The sequence below is a fragment of the Etheostoma cragini genome, chromosome 7 (genome assembly GCF_013103735.1).
Source record: "Etheostoma cragini isolate CJK2018 chromosome 7, CSU_Ecrag_1.0, whole genome shotgun sequence".
In the NCBI taxonomy this organism is placed as follows: Eukaryota; Metazoa; Chordata; class Actinopteri; order Perciformes; family Percidae; genus Etheostoma; species Etheostoma cragini.
The window spans coordinates 17,240,414-17,253,751 of NC_048413.1; the positions used below are offsets into that span (position 1 = coordinate 17,240,414).

A 13,338-nucleotide genomic window follows, 5' to 3' on the forward strand; every position below is an offset into this window, starting at 1 on the left:
TATTAAAATTACATAATGTTCATATTTCACATAGTACCCAACAGAAACCCATTATTAATGTTTCAGCTTTTGAGAAAGACTGATGATGAATCATAAGATGATGATGATAAAATCCAGGTGCTCGTGGAGCAGAGGCTGCTCGGGAAGGGGCGGGGCTTCACTTGTGGGCAGCCATTACCTGCAATTCGCGGCGGAGTAACGTTAGCTAACGGATTGACTGGTGGAGAAAGCGAAGCAGATCAAATATGCAGATCAATTCTCTCAAAACAGACCAAAGTCGTTGGGAAATAACGAGCTTTAGTTACAGACAGTACGTGATATCAAAGACGAGTCAATTTTGATGTCCAATAATAACTAAATGTAATGACTGTAAACTAGCTGAGGCAGTTTGTAGCCTAAGCTAGCGTTAATATGTTAACGTTAGCTAGCTACAACTTGAATGGGGAAAGGCATGTGTGTTTTTTGTCCTATATAGCTAGCTAGTGCTGACAAATAAGTAACGTTAAATGCTGTCATTGGTGATATATTGAAACATATGGGTTTGCTTTACTTTTTTAAAAACACCTCTTAAATTAAAAAAGGTAAAGGAGTTACATTTTTTGACAAGCTGTCAGCTGAGACGGAGACCACCACTAAACTCCAGTCCATGTTTTTCGAGCAACACCTGCTAACCGAGAAATTCAATTAAGGACTCCTCTTCCCACTTGGAGCCGGTCTCCAGGGCAGATCTTCCGGGCGACTCGCTGTATAAGAAATTAAAAAAGGCTACAATAAAAACCGAAAATCTGAAAAATGTGGTAACTTTATTAATGAAAGCTCTTACGCTATCCACCGTAAACACACACGTCCCTTTAGTTGGAAGTCACCGATAGACAGCGAAGTACTTCAGGTAAGAGTTTTCATTTTCCTCTCAACTACTGTACGCTCATTTAATTTCCAAACATGTTCTCCGCAGAAAGCGACATCAAAAGTGTTCCTCGCTGCAGCAGTGACAGTGAAAACGAGCATTATTAAGCAGTTACAAACATTTAAGAAACGAAACTAAAGGCTTATAGACTTGACGTGAGGACTTGTCGGTAAACACGGTGTGACTCCAGCCTCGATGCAGCGGCAGCAGAAGCGCCGACAGCGTTAGCAGGTCTGGAGCGACTCATACAGTCAGTCACTGAGCCTGCGGTGCCTTTGAAAATGTCGGCGAGAGGACCAGCATTTCCTAAAACTTTGTTTATCCACATAACAGTCAAATTAAAAGCCGTCAAAGACCGGATGAAAACGGCAGGCGAGCGCCAGTCATGTTGCAAAGTTAAGACGGATAGGTGCAACTTTTCCCCTCAGTTCCTTCGTACTTTCAGTTAAGTCGAGCTCAAAATATAGCCTATTTCCCAAATACAAAGCATAATATAAAGCATAAAAGAGACTTGAAAACCGGACTGATATGAAGTAGCATATTGTATTATTTATTCAGCAGCGGAGACATACAGGTTATACTGTCCGCTGACACTTCTCCAAAAGCGACACAAATGAACGACATTTGGTTGCGACATCAGCGCCGAAAGTGCCGGTTATTGTAAAAACTTACTGAAACTCATTTGGTTGCCCCTAAACAGGTAGTAGCCTTCATACAGTATCATTTACCGTAAATAGAGGAACTACTATAAATGTAATCAATATTCAAAGCCTGAAATGCGGAAGTTGTGCTGTTCAAGATTGTCTGTAAATTAGACTACTTTTAAAAATACATATTTAGCTTGCATGTGTAGGCTACTAGGTTGAACGGGGATGTCAGATTGTATCCAAAAGTGTAACCTGCTAAATGCATGACTTCATCAACATTTCGTTACTAATTATTTGGAATTTCAACAGGCTATTGTACATAAATACCATAAACAAACACTAACATACATATCACATCATTATTGTCTTGTTGTAAAATGTGTTAAATATTGGCAGGTTATACCCCTCTCTGACACCAAACCGACTCACACACCAAAACTGTATTTGATATGGTAAATAAGATTCTTCGGCAGGTAATGCACTCAGTGACTTTAAGGCAGGGTTTCTGACTTCCACCTACAGGAGAACAAACAATCAGTTTGAAAACACTATGTATGCTGTATCTTTGGTTAGTTGTGATCTCAACAAAACACTACTTTGATGTGAGATTTAATTTAGGAAGCTTTTGTAAAGGGTCACGGTTAGTTCTCTTGTAAATTAATAGATGTGTGTATTATGTGTTTGCCTCTGTTTTTGTTATTATTCTCAGGGATGAAAATGGGGACAGGAATAGATCACTGGTACTTTAAACCCAAAGTTCTCATATTCTCGCCGAATCTTTCTCCTTTGCTAATTATTGTGTTGTTTTCAGAGCAAATATGTCATATCCATGGCGACCACGCAGGTTTATTGTCTCTCCCGTGCAATAGCTCACAAAAGTAATTAATTATCCTTTTTTCCCCCTCTCATGTCTTTGGTTAAACAGATCATTCATGGAAAGCCATCTTCTATATTAAAAATGCCACTGCTAGTACAACACAAGGTAAACATTAAGTTTTTTTCTTCCGTTTACAGTTCGGATGTCCCTATTAGTGCTTTTCTTTGTGTCACAAATCAGTTGTAGATTAAATAAATATAAAATTTAAAAAGATGCATTATGCGCTCACTATAGTGTGTTCTTTTGAGGTATTTCCAGTAATACCCTTATAATGTAGCAGCTGTGCAGCCTAACTGTTTCAGATGTATTCATGAATGCAAAGCAAGCACACACTTGACACTTAAACAAGCAAGCATAAAAACACATGTTTAGACATGAAATCGGCTTGCATTTTTTTTGTGATTTGAATAGCAAGCATTAGCCAGACTAAAGATACATTTTCTAAAGTGGTGGCTCTTATTTTATGAGGTCACCAAAAAATAATGACCAACAGCAGGTGACACTACAGGGTACAATAGTTCACCACAGTGCATAGCAGGGGTATTGTACATGCACTTTCATACAGTTTGTATAAAGAGAGCTGTAATGTGATCAGTTGAAGCAGTTTCCAGCTCTTCATCCTGTGTGCTCCCTCAGTGCAACTCTGGAATGTGACGCCATGTGTCTGCTGTCCAAAGGTCCATCTCTAGGTGGACACCGGCCAGCCTTCACTGTCAGACTGGAGGTACAGGTTCTCATCTCTCTTCGGCATTGATGAGACAGTGCAATATCCATCTGTCAAACATACTGCCCTTCTATCTCTACCTCTGTTTCGCTCGCTCTCTGCTTTCCTTCTTCCATAATTTTTCATTGTCACTATAGGTGAAAGTAGTGCCTGGTAAATCTCCTTAGATGGCAAAGCAGAGATGCTTATTGTCCATTTGTGCTGTTTTAATTGGGATTTGGTTTGTTTGTGTAGTTCCCTATTTATGGATGTGGTCCTCTAGGCCTTTTGATTGGGTCTCTTTCTCTCACTCTTTTTCTAAAATGGCACTTGAATTGTTGCCTGTAGTGCTTTGCTCCTGGTTCCTTCTACAATTTGAGAATGTCATTGGTTAATCAGTGTGCGATGTCTCCAACATTCTTATTTCCTGCAGCCCTATCAGTCAGTGAAATGCCTCATGTCTCATAAGTACCCATCTGCATTTGTCAAGGGGTGTGTAGAATTAAACCCATGTGTGTTCCTTTTCTATTCGACCTTGGACGTGGACCTCAGGTCTTTGATGTCAAATAAGAATCGGTAATCCCAGGCGGCATTTGACCGGCTTCAGGAGCCATTACTTTTGTTTCCCAGTAAATAAGCTTTATCAATTGCCCTCAGTGTAATGATTATGTATACAAATTCACACTAGCACAACCATAGTGTTTGCCTTGTAAAAATATACTGCCTTCAACACGTACTGTTACACCAGCACAAATAGCACACGTTTTTTTAATCATCATTATTGTTTTTATTTTAGTGCTAAGGAAATGTCCCTTTTGCATGCTTGATCAGCCAGTAGAGAAATCCAATATAATGGAGGTTCAAGGTGAATTGCATCCCGTGCATTTTCCCCCTTCGACTGAAGGAATATTCCAGAGCAAAATAAACAAATCACACAGACAACAGTAATATAGGGTTGATTTTGAAGGCATGAAATAAGTATCGATTAAATCCTGCAGTTCATAGATGAAAATGGCCTTTTTGGTAATTTGTCCTGGGTCCTTTCAATACGATTGGAGAAAGAAAGAGAGGCATGGGCTGGGGAAGAGAGAAAGACTGCAGAGAAGGTGGAGAGGAGGAATTGAGAGAGGAGTAAGACGAGTGAACAACGAGAAAGACCGAGAAGAGGGCTTTTATAGAGTTGAGAAAGGGACATGCCGCCCCTTTCCGAGCTTATTATCATTCTTAATAAGTCTTAAGGAAAGAAGGAGCATTGAGTGTAAATGCAAGGTAATCCTTATACTGGCCAAGGTTAGTAGGGACGTCAGCACATGCACACCGTTCCCAGCTGGCCACTTTGGGACAGGGAGGGGACCAGAGGAGCACAGTTAGGATAGATGTTCAAGGAGAAAGTGAGGACATTTAGACACTGTGTAAAGGTTAGGCCCTTTCCCCCCAGCCTGTAGCTTTTCATACCTACACCACCTGGCATTTAATGAGTAAACAGTTCTGCAAACTTAAAGCAGACGCATTTACCGTGAGAAACAGTGAAGGCTCTAATAATTTAGAAGCAGAACTTTCACTTTGGCATCATTCACCACAAAGGATTCAGTCTTGTAGTCAAAGTAACTGTTGGCTGCAGTGCATGCCTAATTCACTGTTCTTTGGGTGTGGTCCAAAAACAAGCATTAAGATGAATTGGATGAACTGGTGACCAATTAACTCATTTGACAAATTGCCAGCCACTTGTAGTGGTTGTTCAACCATGTTGCTTAAATGGAAATCCAATGCAGTGTGTATTTATATACTAAACTGAGCTCACAGTCCAGTGTTGTGTCACCCTATACGTTCTACAGCGTTAGTAATATTATGTATTCCTGTTCATTAATCAAATCAGATGTGAGACATGTCTGGCACATTAATCTTAGTCCACAGTCTAGTCCCCAGTAAAACCCCAGCAGAACGGGATTTTTATTCTTCAAGTAATTGGTACAGTGAGGAGTTTTGCTGTCACATTGTCTTATCAGGGGTCAATTTTAAGCCATGTTTTATAATGTACACATAGTAGTCCAAGCACTTATGATACTTGAGTGTAAAACTGTTTTTGAAATTATATAAGGATGTGTCTCATAGTAAAGACACAATCTCTGTTGGATATGGAATTAATTTATAAGTCAGATTTTTGTATTTTTCTTGGATATACTGTAGCAGAGTACTGTCTACTACCACCACTGTGATAAAAGTTCTGCCATGTTCACAAGTATACAGAAACAAATAATTCAATTTTCTCAGTACTATTAAGATCCACAATATAACTCTTCAAGAATGTTTTGCTCTTTTAGGTTTGGAATCCCATGATTTAGTTAATATTCTGATTCTTGGTGTAACAATTTGATTCAAAATCAATTCAATAAATGTAAAAAAGTCATTTTTTTGTGGCTTTTACTCTATTACACTGTCAGGGTTTTTCCTGCATAGAGAAAGTTTTGGCGTCCCCCAAAGAGGTTTATAGCCGGCGCCTAAGGAAAATGACGAGATTTTCAGCAGCCAGCCTCCCTCTCATCCACAGATGATATTTTACAAATGTGGCTGGCAATGATAAGCCAGCTAAGCTGCATTGTTTTGACTGGATCTGAACGCTTCGCTGTGAAGCTAGCGCTAACGGGATCTCTGTTTGCAGAGTCAGGCTGTACCGGACTCTCCCTGTGACCATGCTGCTCTGGGGGAGCCAACGGGCACGGAGCTCTCAGCCTTCCACTGGTGCTCCGACTGCTGTCCGTCTGCGCCGCGGGGTCCGCTGCCATCTCATGGCATCAGTATTAAATTGACAAAGTTTCACAACCGATTGAAAACATGTTGTAGTCGCGTTAAATAGTATTCCAGTTCCGTGTTTTCGTACAGTTGGCTTTAACACCTGATGCGAACCGTACGGGAGTAAGCATGAAAACCAGTTGTGATCGCTTTTATAGACACTGACCTGACTCCCTGAAAAGCTACAGAGGCGGCTTCGTCCCGGCAGTTATAATACAATACATCCTCAGTTCCCATGCATGCTGAACCACTAATGTATGTTCAACATCACTAATAATTTAATAATCAAAAAAATCTGTTTTTAAAATAAAAAACATTACACTTCACAAAGTTTTGTATTCATAACACAATTGTATTATTGTACAAATGAGCTACAACAGTAATAGTAATAGCATGTAAACCACTCCTGCATTTTTCAACTTAGGAGCAAAAATAAGAAAGTGCTCCTTCGGTGAAAAAGTTACCCAAGTCCTGCTCATATTAATTATGACTAGTGCTGTCAATTAAACGCATTATTAACGGCATTAACGCCAACTGCAAAACGTTTAACATCTAGTAACGTTGGAAAAACTACAACACCACACCGGATCTAGCTAGACAGGAAGCAAAACAACAAGCACGCTGCACACACACACAAACTTGTTGCTTTGTCATGTCATCCACATGTCATGTAGCGCCAAAGAGTTTTCATTTGGGGGGTGCTAAAACGGAACCGTCAATACTACACTTAGCAGCTGGTAATGTTAGACTACCTTTTTCTAGAAGCTGGAGTAAACACGGTTAAAATACTACTGACAGCTGAACAGTGGAAAGTGAGACTGTAGTTCACTGGAGAGGATTCCAACAACAGTCTGTAGCTGCCGTTGTCTGAAAACTCAGCCTCGCCTCGCCAGCCTCCTGAGGCATTCAAAGTTATTGTAAAATACCCTTTTCCCATCCAATGGTTGTTTTCGCCATTGTGTGCTCCTTATTTTTTTTGTAGATCAACTTTTTATTGTTTTATATTTTTTAACATACAGAAGAGATAAATACAATTGAACAAGGGGTTCCTTTTTTAAATATATATAAAATATTACAATAAATCCTTCGGTTCAGGCACTGTTTTAAAAGTATCGTATCATGTTGATAAGAGCATCAATCGACCATAAAAGTTGGAAAGGAAATTTGCCCTGGCCTAGTCTCCAACTTTATACTGCCAGTGTATATGAATTTTTGTAATGACTTTGTGGATCCTCTTAGGAATAGGATGACTTTATTGTCTAAGAAGGGGACATCAAATAAGCAAATCCAATTGGAGCTGATGGTGTGGGGTGGTGGTCTTGCTCAGTGTAATGCCATCTCTGTTACTTTCAGTCATGATTTACCCAGAGACAGATGTTGTCAGACCTTTGCTCATGAACCTGCACTATTTTGTTCTATTTTTTTTTGCCCTTTTAAAGGTTAAAGCTACATTGTGTAAGAATTTCTCCCATCTAGTGTGAGATGTTAAATTGCAATTAACTCTCTCGCCATGCAGTTGAAAGTACGTATTGCACTTCAAAATTGCAAAAGTGTCCAAAAGGCCGTCTATCAGCCGTGGTTGTTGGAGGACATGTTGGAAAGTGGCGCGAATGTGAGCTTCACACCACGAGCAGGCACACGCGCCGTCTGACGGAAAGGAGAGAGAAAGAAAAAAAGACTGCAGCGGTCTGGAGGACAGATAACTAGTTGGGATTTGGAGCTCCTATGTTCACTCTTTTTGCTGATGACGCCAGTCTCTTGCTCTTTTCAATATCTGCTTTCTTATTCTGGGCGAAGAAGAAGACTGTTCTTGAAATTTGGATTTTGAATATGTGTAATCCTCCGTGTTTCCTTCTATAAACCTGTTGGGACCAGGAAGCGACGATACCCATTAGCAGCAGCTGTGAGTCAAACGCGAAAGGCAGAGCAGTATAGCCTTTATGTCCCTTACTGGCTAACATATTTCAAAATGACTATGGAGAGTCTACCCCAGTTCACGCAAGCGCAAATGTAAAATTTCAAGCACATAGTAATACTTGGAATTGTTGGTGGTGGTGGTAAATACTCATAAAAAAGGACAAGTTTGTGAAGGGCAATACAGATTTTGATAATGAACAACTACAAACGTTACACAGTCTATTTTTAAGGAATGAAACATGTCAGCCTCTTTAGATTACTGTAGTGTCAGTTGTGCTAAAAACTTTGCCATTTTACACATTGAGGATGTTTTGAGGAACATCTCTTCTTCACCGTTCTTCTTATCTGACAACCTGCTCCATTACTGCTCCCCCCCCCCAACTACCAACCCTCCAACCTCCCCCAGGGAGCCTTGGGAAGCAGAGAGCCATCACCATGGTGATCTGAACACAGATCCCCCGTACACCGGTCCATTGTGACTGGCATGCGTTGAGGTGAGAGGGAACAAAATGTCACAGCAACAGGTTTTTTTGTGTTTTTGTTTTTGCCTTAATTCTCAGTGGGATTGTGCTCAGATCCATGCGCTCAGTTACACTTGAGGGACTGCTGGAGAGACTGTGGGAGTTAGAGAAACAAGTTGATTAGAGAAATGAATACAGTGACAAAGAAATGGACTGTTAACTATTAATTGTATTTTCCTTTTTTTCTGTGGTCGGTGTTTAACATCATGGCAAAGACACACAAGTGTCATGAGGGAGAGTCATTGTTATTATCTAATTGGAAGTGTGCAAAGTCTCCAAATAGGCATAGTTTAAAGTTAAACAAACAATTGTATTAATTTAAGGGATAGGTTCATACTTGTATTTTGTGTTTCTACTAGAACATGTTTACATTCTGCCCATGGGTGCACCTGTATTCACCTTCTGTCTGAGACGCTCTGTTGGAGCGCCTGTCTCTTTAGGCCCCCTCCCAAAAAGCCCAGTCTGCTCTGATTGGTCAGCGTTTCCGTATCTCAGGAGTCTCTCCATCAGTGCTCTGCTGTTGCAGGTGTAGACTGACTGAAGGAGTATATGGCAAGACTATATACTGTGAAAAATAACCAATAATAATAATAATAAGAATAATAACATCCAAACATGTGTTTTCAGATATTCTGGCAGATTAGACTCTGCTCAGGTTGAAGGTGGGCCAGAGCTATGATGGAAACTTATTTGGTGAGAAATTCTTTTTACCAATAAGACTTATACAGCTGTCATTTGTCCTGCCCTAACACATGCAAAAGCACTAACGGGACTCATGAAGATGCCACTCAATCAGTCTAACCACACCCACACAGTCCTGGGAAGAGGCCCAATCAGCCACATTAACTGAAAACACTTGAATGGGTGTTCAGGGCCTTAAACAGAATACTTCTCAATTGGACATGTTCCAGCAGGATTGTAATCCAAAAAATGGAAGAAATAACATTGGACGCTAAGATTACAGCCTACCTTGGTATTAGCAAGGGATTGTAATGGAATATAGCGCCACTTTTATAATGTCAGAAATCGCCAGTTAATAGGGATGGAGATCGGTAATTTTATGGTAATGCCCTTTGAACTCTCAGTTTATAATGACCTTTGACCTGTCTTGATCCAGGCAACGTGCTATTGGTTCCAGGTCTTGGAGAGGGAAGAGGGCTTATAGATAATGTGACATTGAAGAGGTGAAGCAGATTTTGCCCCTAACCCTTAAGAAGATGTGGGCTGTGTCATATGACAGGTCCAGCGTTGCCCTCAGTCCCAGAGGTTGGGAGGGAGGGTTAACCTGTGCCAGAGGGCACAAGGGTGGCTTTAAACACACAACCCTAACGTCTGGCATAATGTCTGGGACTCCTGACCTCTGCTCTCTATAGAATATCACCACATAGCTCCTAGGATATTAAGTATTAAAGTGATGTCTTATCTCAGTTTTCTTAATATAAATCATATACCTTTTTTGTTGGTTTCACAGTTAATTATACAGTGTCTATACTCCATACATATGTGTTGACTCCCACACAAACTGGTTTTATTATGCAAGAACCAGAAGTCTCATTAATATTTGTTAATATGTAGCTATACCAGTCAGGTCTTTTCGTGCCAAGTATATAAGTGTCTGCCATCTCCGTTCCCTGAGCAGATGCAAAGGTGCAGGTCCTGAGAGATTCTTTTATGTTTTGAGACCTCTCCTTCCTCCTTTGACTGCGACCTCAACCACAACACAAGTCTGTCTCAATCAGCTCTTTGCTGTAATCCTACTTCAGAATTCCTCTTGGCTATGAGAGTAAATAAACTTTTCAGCATTTATTAGAATACAGCTTGCCAGAAGGGACTCCTCACTCCTCTCCTATAGCTGCTCCAGTAATTAGCAAATTGATTAGGAAAACTTCAACACACCTCCTTGGCTCTTATCTCTTCGTTGTAGGACAATATTGCTGTGCCATGGGACAGCGTAAATATTTTAAGGGAAACCCTCAGTGAATCTCATTAAATGGCTATGGGGCAGAGCAGCTGTCTCCTGCTGAGGGTCCCAGCCAATTTTCTAAACTATGATTAAAGAAAAGTTTTGGATTATTTAAACATGCCATGTCCTTTGGGTTTTTTTTCAGTGCCACTGAAGACCTCTGTGATTCCCCCACACGTCCGTGCCAGGACTGTTCCTCTCCCTTTGGATCTGTTAGTTTGAAATCATTTGGGTGATGACTCTTTGAAAGTGGTGGTCATTCTGGGATGCCATGTTCAAAATGCAACAAAGACATCTCTTTTATGCACAAATGCTAATTAAAATTTTTACCCCCATCCCCAAGCTGCAGAGGGAGAGACTTGGTAGCAATTTGGCAGATAATCAAATTGCATTTTAAATGGAGCTGTTTAAAGATGACTGGGGTCTGCTCACAGGAAGACACAGTGGCACAAATTAAGCTTGAATAAGCTGCTATGTGTATAGAGAAACAATACAACACAATTCACATCACAATAGGAAGATGCATTTATGTAAATGGCCAACATGCAATGTTTGCTATACACATACACAGTGAAATTTGTTTTCTCGAAATGAATGCATGCAGGAATTCTGTTTTTTTTATATTACATACTAACAAATTATTGTAGCTAGCGACCAAACAGAAACTCTCATCCAAAGTAAATGTCATCAGTGCAAAACTTGAGATTCTTATATATTTCATGAAGAACTTTGCCATTCTCACAAAAATTGGAGGGTCTAGATCCCCTTCCGAGGCCATGCCCAAAATGGTGTACTGATTGGTGGAAATGGGCGTGGCCTATTACGCCCCAAAAAATGCTTTGGAGCTTTTAGAATGGATCTATAAAATGAATGTAAAAGGGAAGCTTTGATTTTTTCGTATTACTACAGACCTCGCCGCTTATGCCTAGCAACATTTTCTTTACTTTTGCCTTGCGCTTGTCGCGCTTTGGGATCAATTGTCACATACTTCAAGCGTTTTCAGGGGCGACTTGTGCCGGGGAGGCTTGGACCCCATCATAACTGTATGCACTTCTAGTCTTTTAATTATGAGTAAGCATTTTTTTCAATATGTGTCTTTATAATTTGACCAGTTGAGGCAAAATGCTAATAAGACATGAACTGTTGTGGTTCCTTGGAACCGTTTTGTTCTTAATTTTAGATTTTCAGCCTGACGGAAATGGCAAACTGTGGGGATAATGTTGTCAACAGCTATGTTTGTCTACAAAATTCTGTGCTTAGAAGCTGTCCCCCCACATTTGGCATACATCATTAAGTTCTTCGTGGCCCATCAAATTGTTTATTCACACAGCATTCCAGTACATATTAGTGACATCTCGTTAGCAAAAAACAGAAAACTGACACAATAACTTTGGGAAACAGGCCTGAATTGTTTATTCCTAAGAATAAGTAGAAAGTTTGAAATGATAGAATTGGATCATGATGCAGCTCCCAAGGCCTCTTTTATGCTTTCTCTTTGTGCCCCTGAAAAACTGAAAGCACTAAATGATCTGTTTAGTTTTCAACACCATTTTTATTCGGGCCACATTTCCTGGGAAGTTCAACATTCATCACAAGAACAATACAGCCATCAGAACGGCTTCATATCCATAAAACTCCATTATGGACAGCACAACAAGTGATGCTTGACTTGTAAATTTAAATGGTTCTTAATTGGCTGGGATTTGCTGGCTGTACAGCAGTGACTGAAAGTGGCATAAGGATCCTCCTCGGATGATACCTTACTTTTCTGTCAACTTAATGCACCTTGACTCTGCATGTGTCTGTTCTCTGTGTGGCCATCATCCCAGCATCATAGACAGACATAACAATAGTTTGGACCTGCACACTACAGGTTACACTTAAGTAGATGTCATTTGACCTCCTCCACCTTTTCTACAGATAGCTACATTTAGATTTCTGGTTAAAAAGCAACTGAATACACTATAAAGCACTGCAGCAGCTCTGCCTTACAATTTAGATGATTATAAATTAAACGTCAAGTATTCTTTTAGATTTTTCTATTCTGATTTCATTAGCTTAACCTTAAAGAAAGTTTTACTGACCATTATTTGATGGAAAACTATCTTTAAATCCTTCAAACTGCCCTTTAAAGTTGAATAGTTTCAGTTATTAATTGAATGAATCTATTGAACAACCATTGCAATTGTACAAACAGAGACAATCACTGAAGTTTTATTGTCTGAGCATTGTAGTATTCTAACTTCCATTACTAATACTCCTATGCTGTATTCGATTTGTGTAAACATTTCCAAAAATCCTAATGGTAATCTCAAAGTCAGCATTTGTATAAGGGTATGATCTTTCAATAATAAGCACAAAGTAGATTTATTATTTTGATAAAAGCAACAGAAAGAAGAAGGCATCCTAATTGGAGCAACACAATCCCTGTCTAATGTTGATTGACAATTGACAATTGACAATTATTGTTGCAAATTTAATGACACAAGAGGGATTTGATTGATCAAGTGGGTGACTGATCATAAAACTGCAGTCAATATTTGGCTGTAGCCTTATTTCCCATCTGAACAACAGTGTGGTAGGAGGTCTGAGATGTATGGCTAGACACACAGCTATGGCAAAACACATATTAGTAAATAATATCCCATGACGCTAAAATAAACAGTTCTAGTGTATTTACTCAGTATTGGGTAAAGCTTACCAATTTTGGTGTAGTTGGGATGAAAATTGCCCTCTAATTACCGTACTGTGTGGATCCTTTGGTCTCAGTCCCCCTGCTGCAAATTAAGGTATTAAAAGTCCCTTTTATTTATAGAAATAAAATTTTAGCTTCAGAGACAATAGGCTAGTTCTGTTTCACGGTACAGCAGACTTTATCTTTTTAATAAAAAAATCCTGACTTGGTGAAAGTTTAATTAATAAGGGACTTAAAGCTAGGGGAATGAGCAAGGGAGTTTGGTCTTTAAGGGGGTACTTATTTTTCCATCTGGGCTATCCTCCAAAAAAACTGTCA

At 39.8% G+C, this 13,338-nt stretch overlaps 1 long non-coding RNA gene across 2 annotated transcripts; it reads left to right on the forward strand.

Annotated features, from left to right (window-relative positions):
• The first annotated feature begins 201 nt into the window (after positions 1 to 201).
• On the forward strand, positions 202 to 12,235 carry LOC117948139. 2 transcript variants are annotated; one of them, XR_004657389.1, is made up of 4 exons: positions 202 to 889; positions 2,480 to 2,536; positions 3,068 to 3,155; positions 10,471 to 12,235. It is a non-coding gene; the product is annotated as an uncharacterized LOC117948139 (long non-coding RNA). The 2 variants fall into 2 exon arrangements; XR_004657390.1 differs by lacking the exon at positions 3,068 to 3,155.
• Positions 12,236 to 13,338: the final 1,103 nt, after the last annotated feature.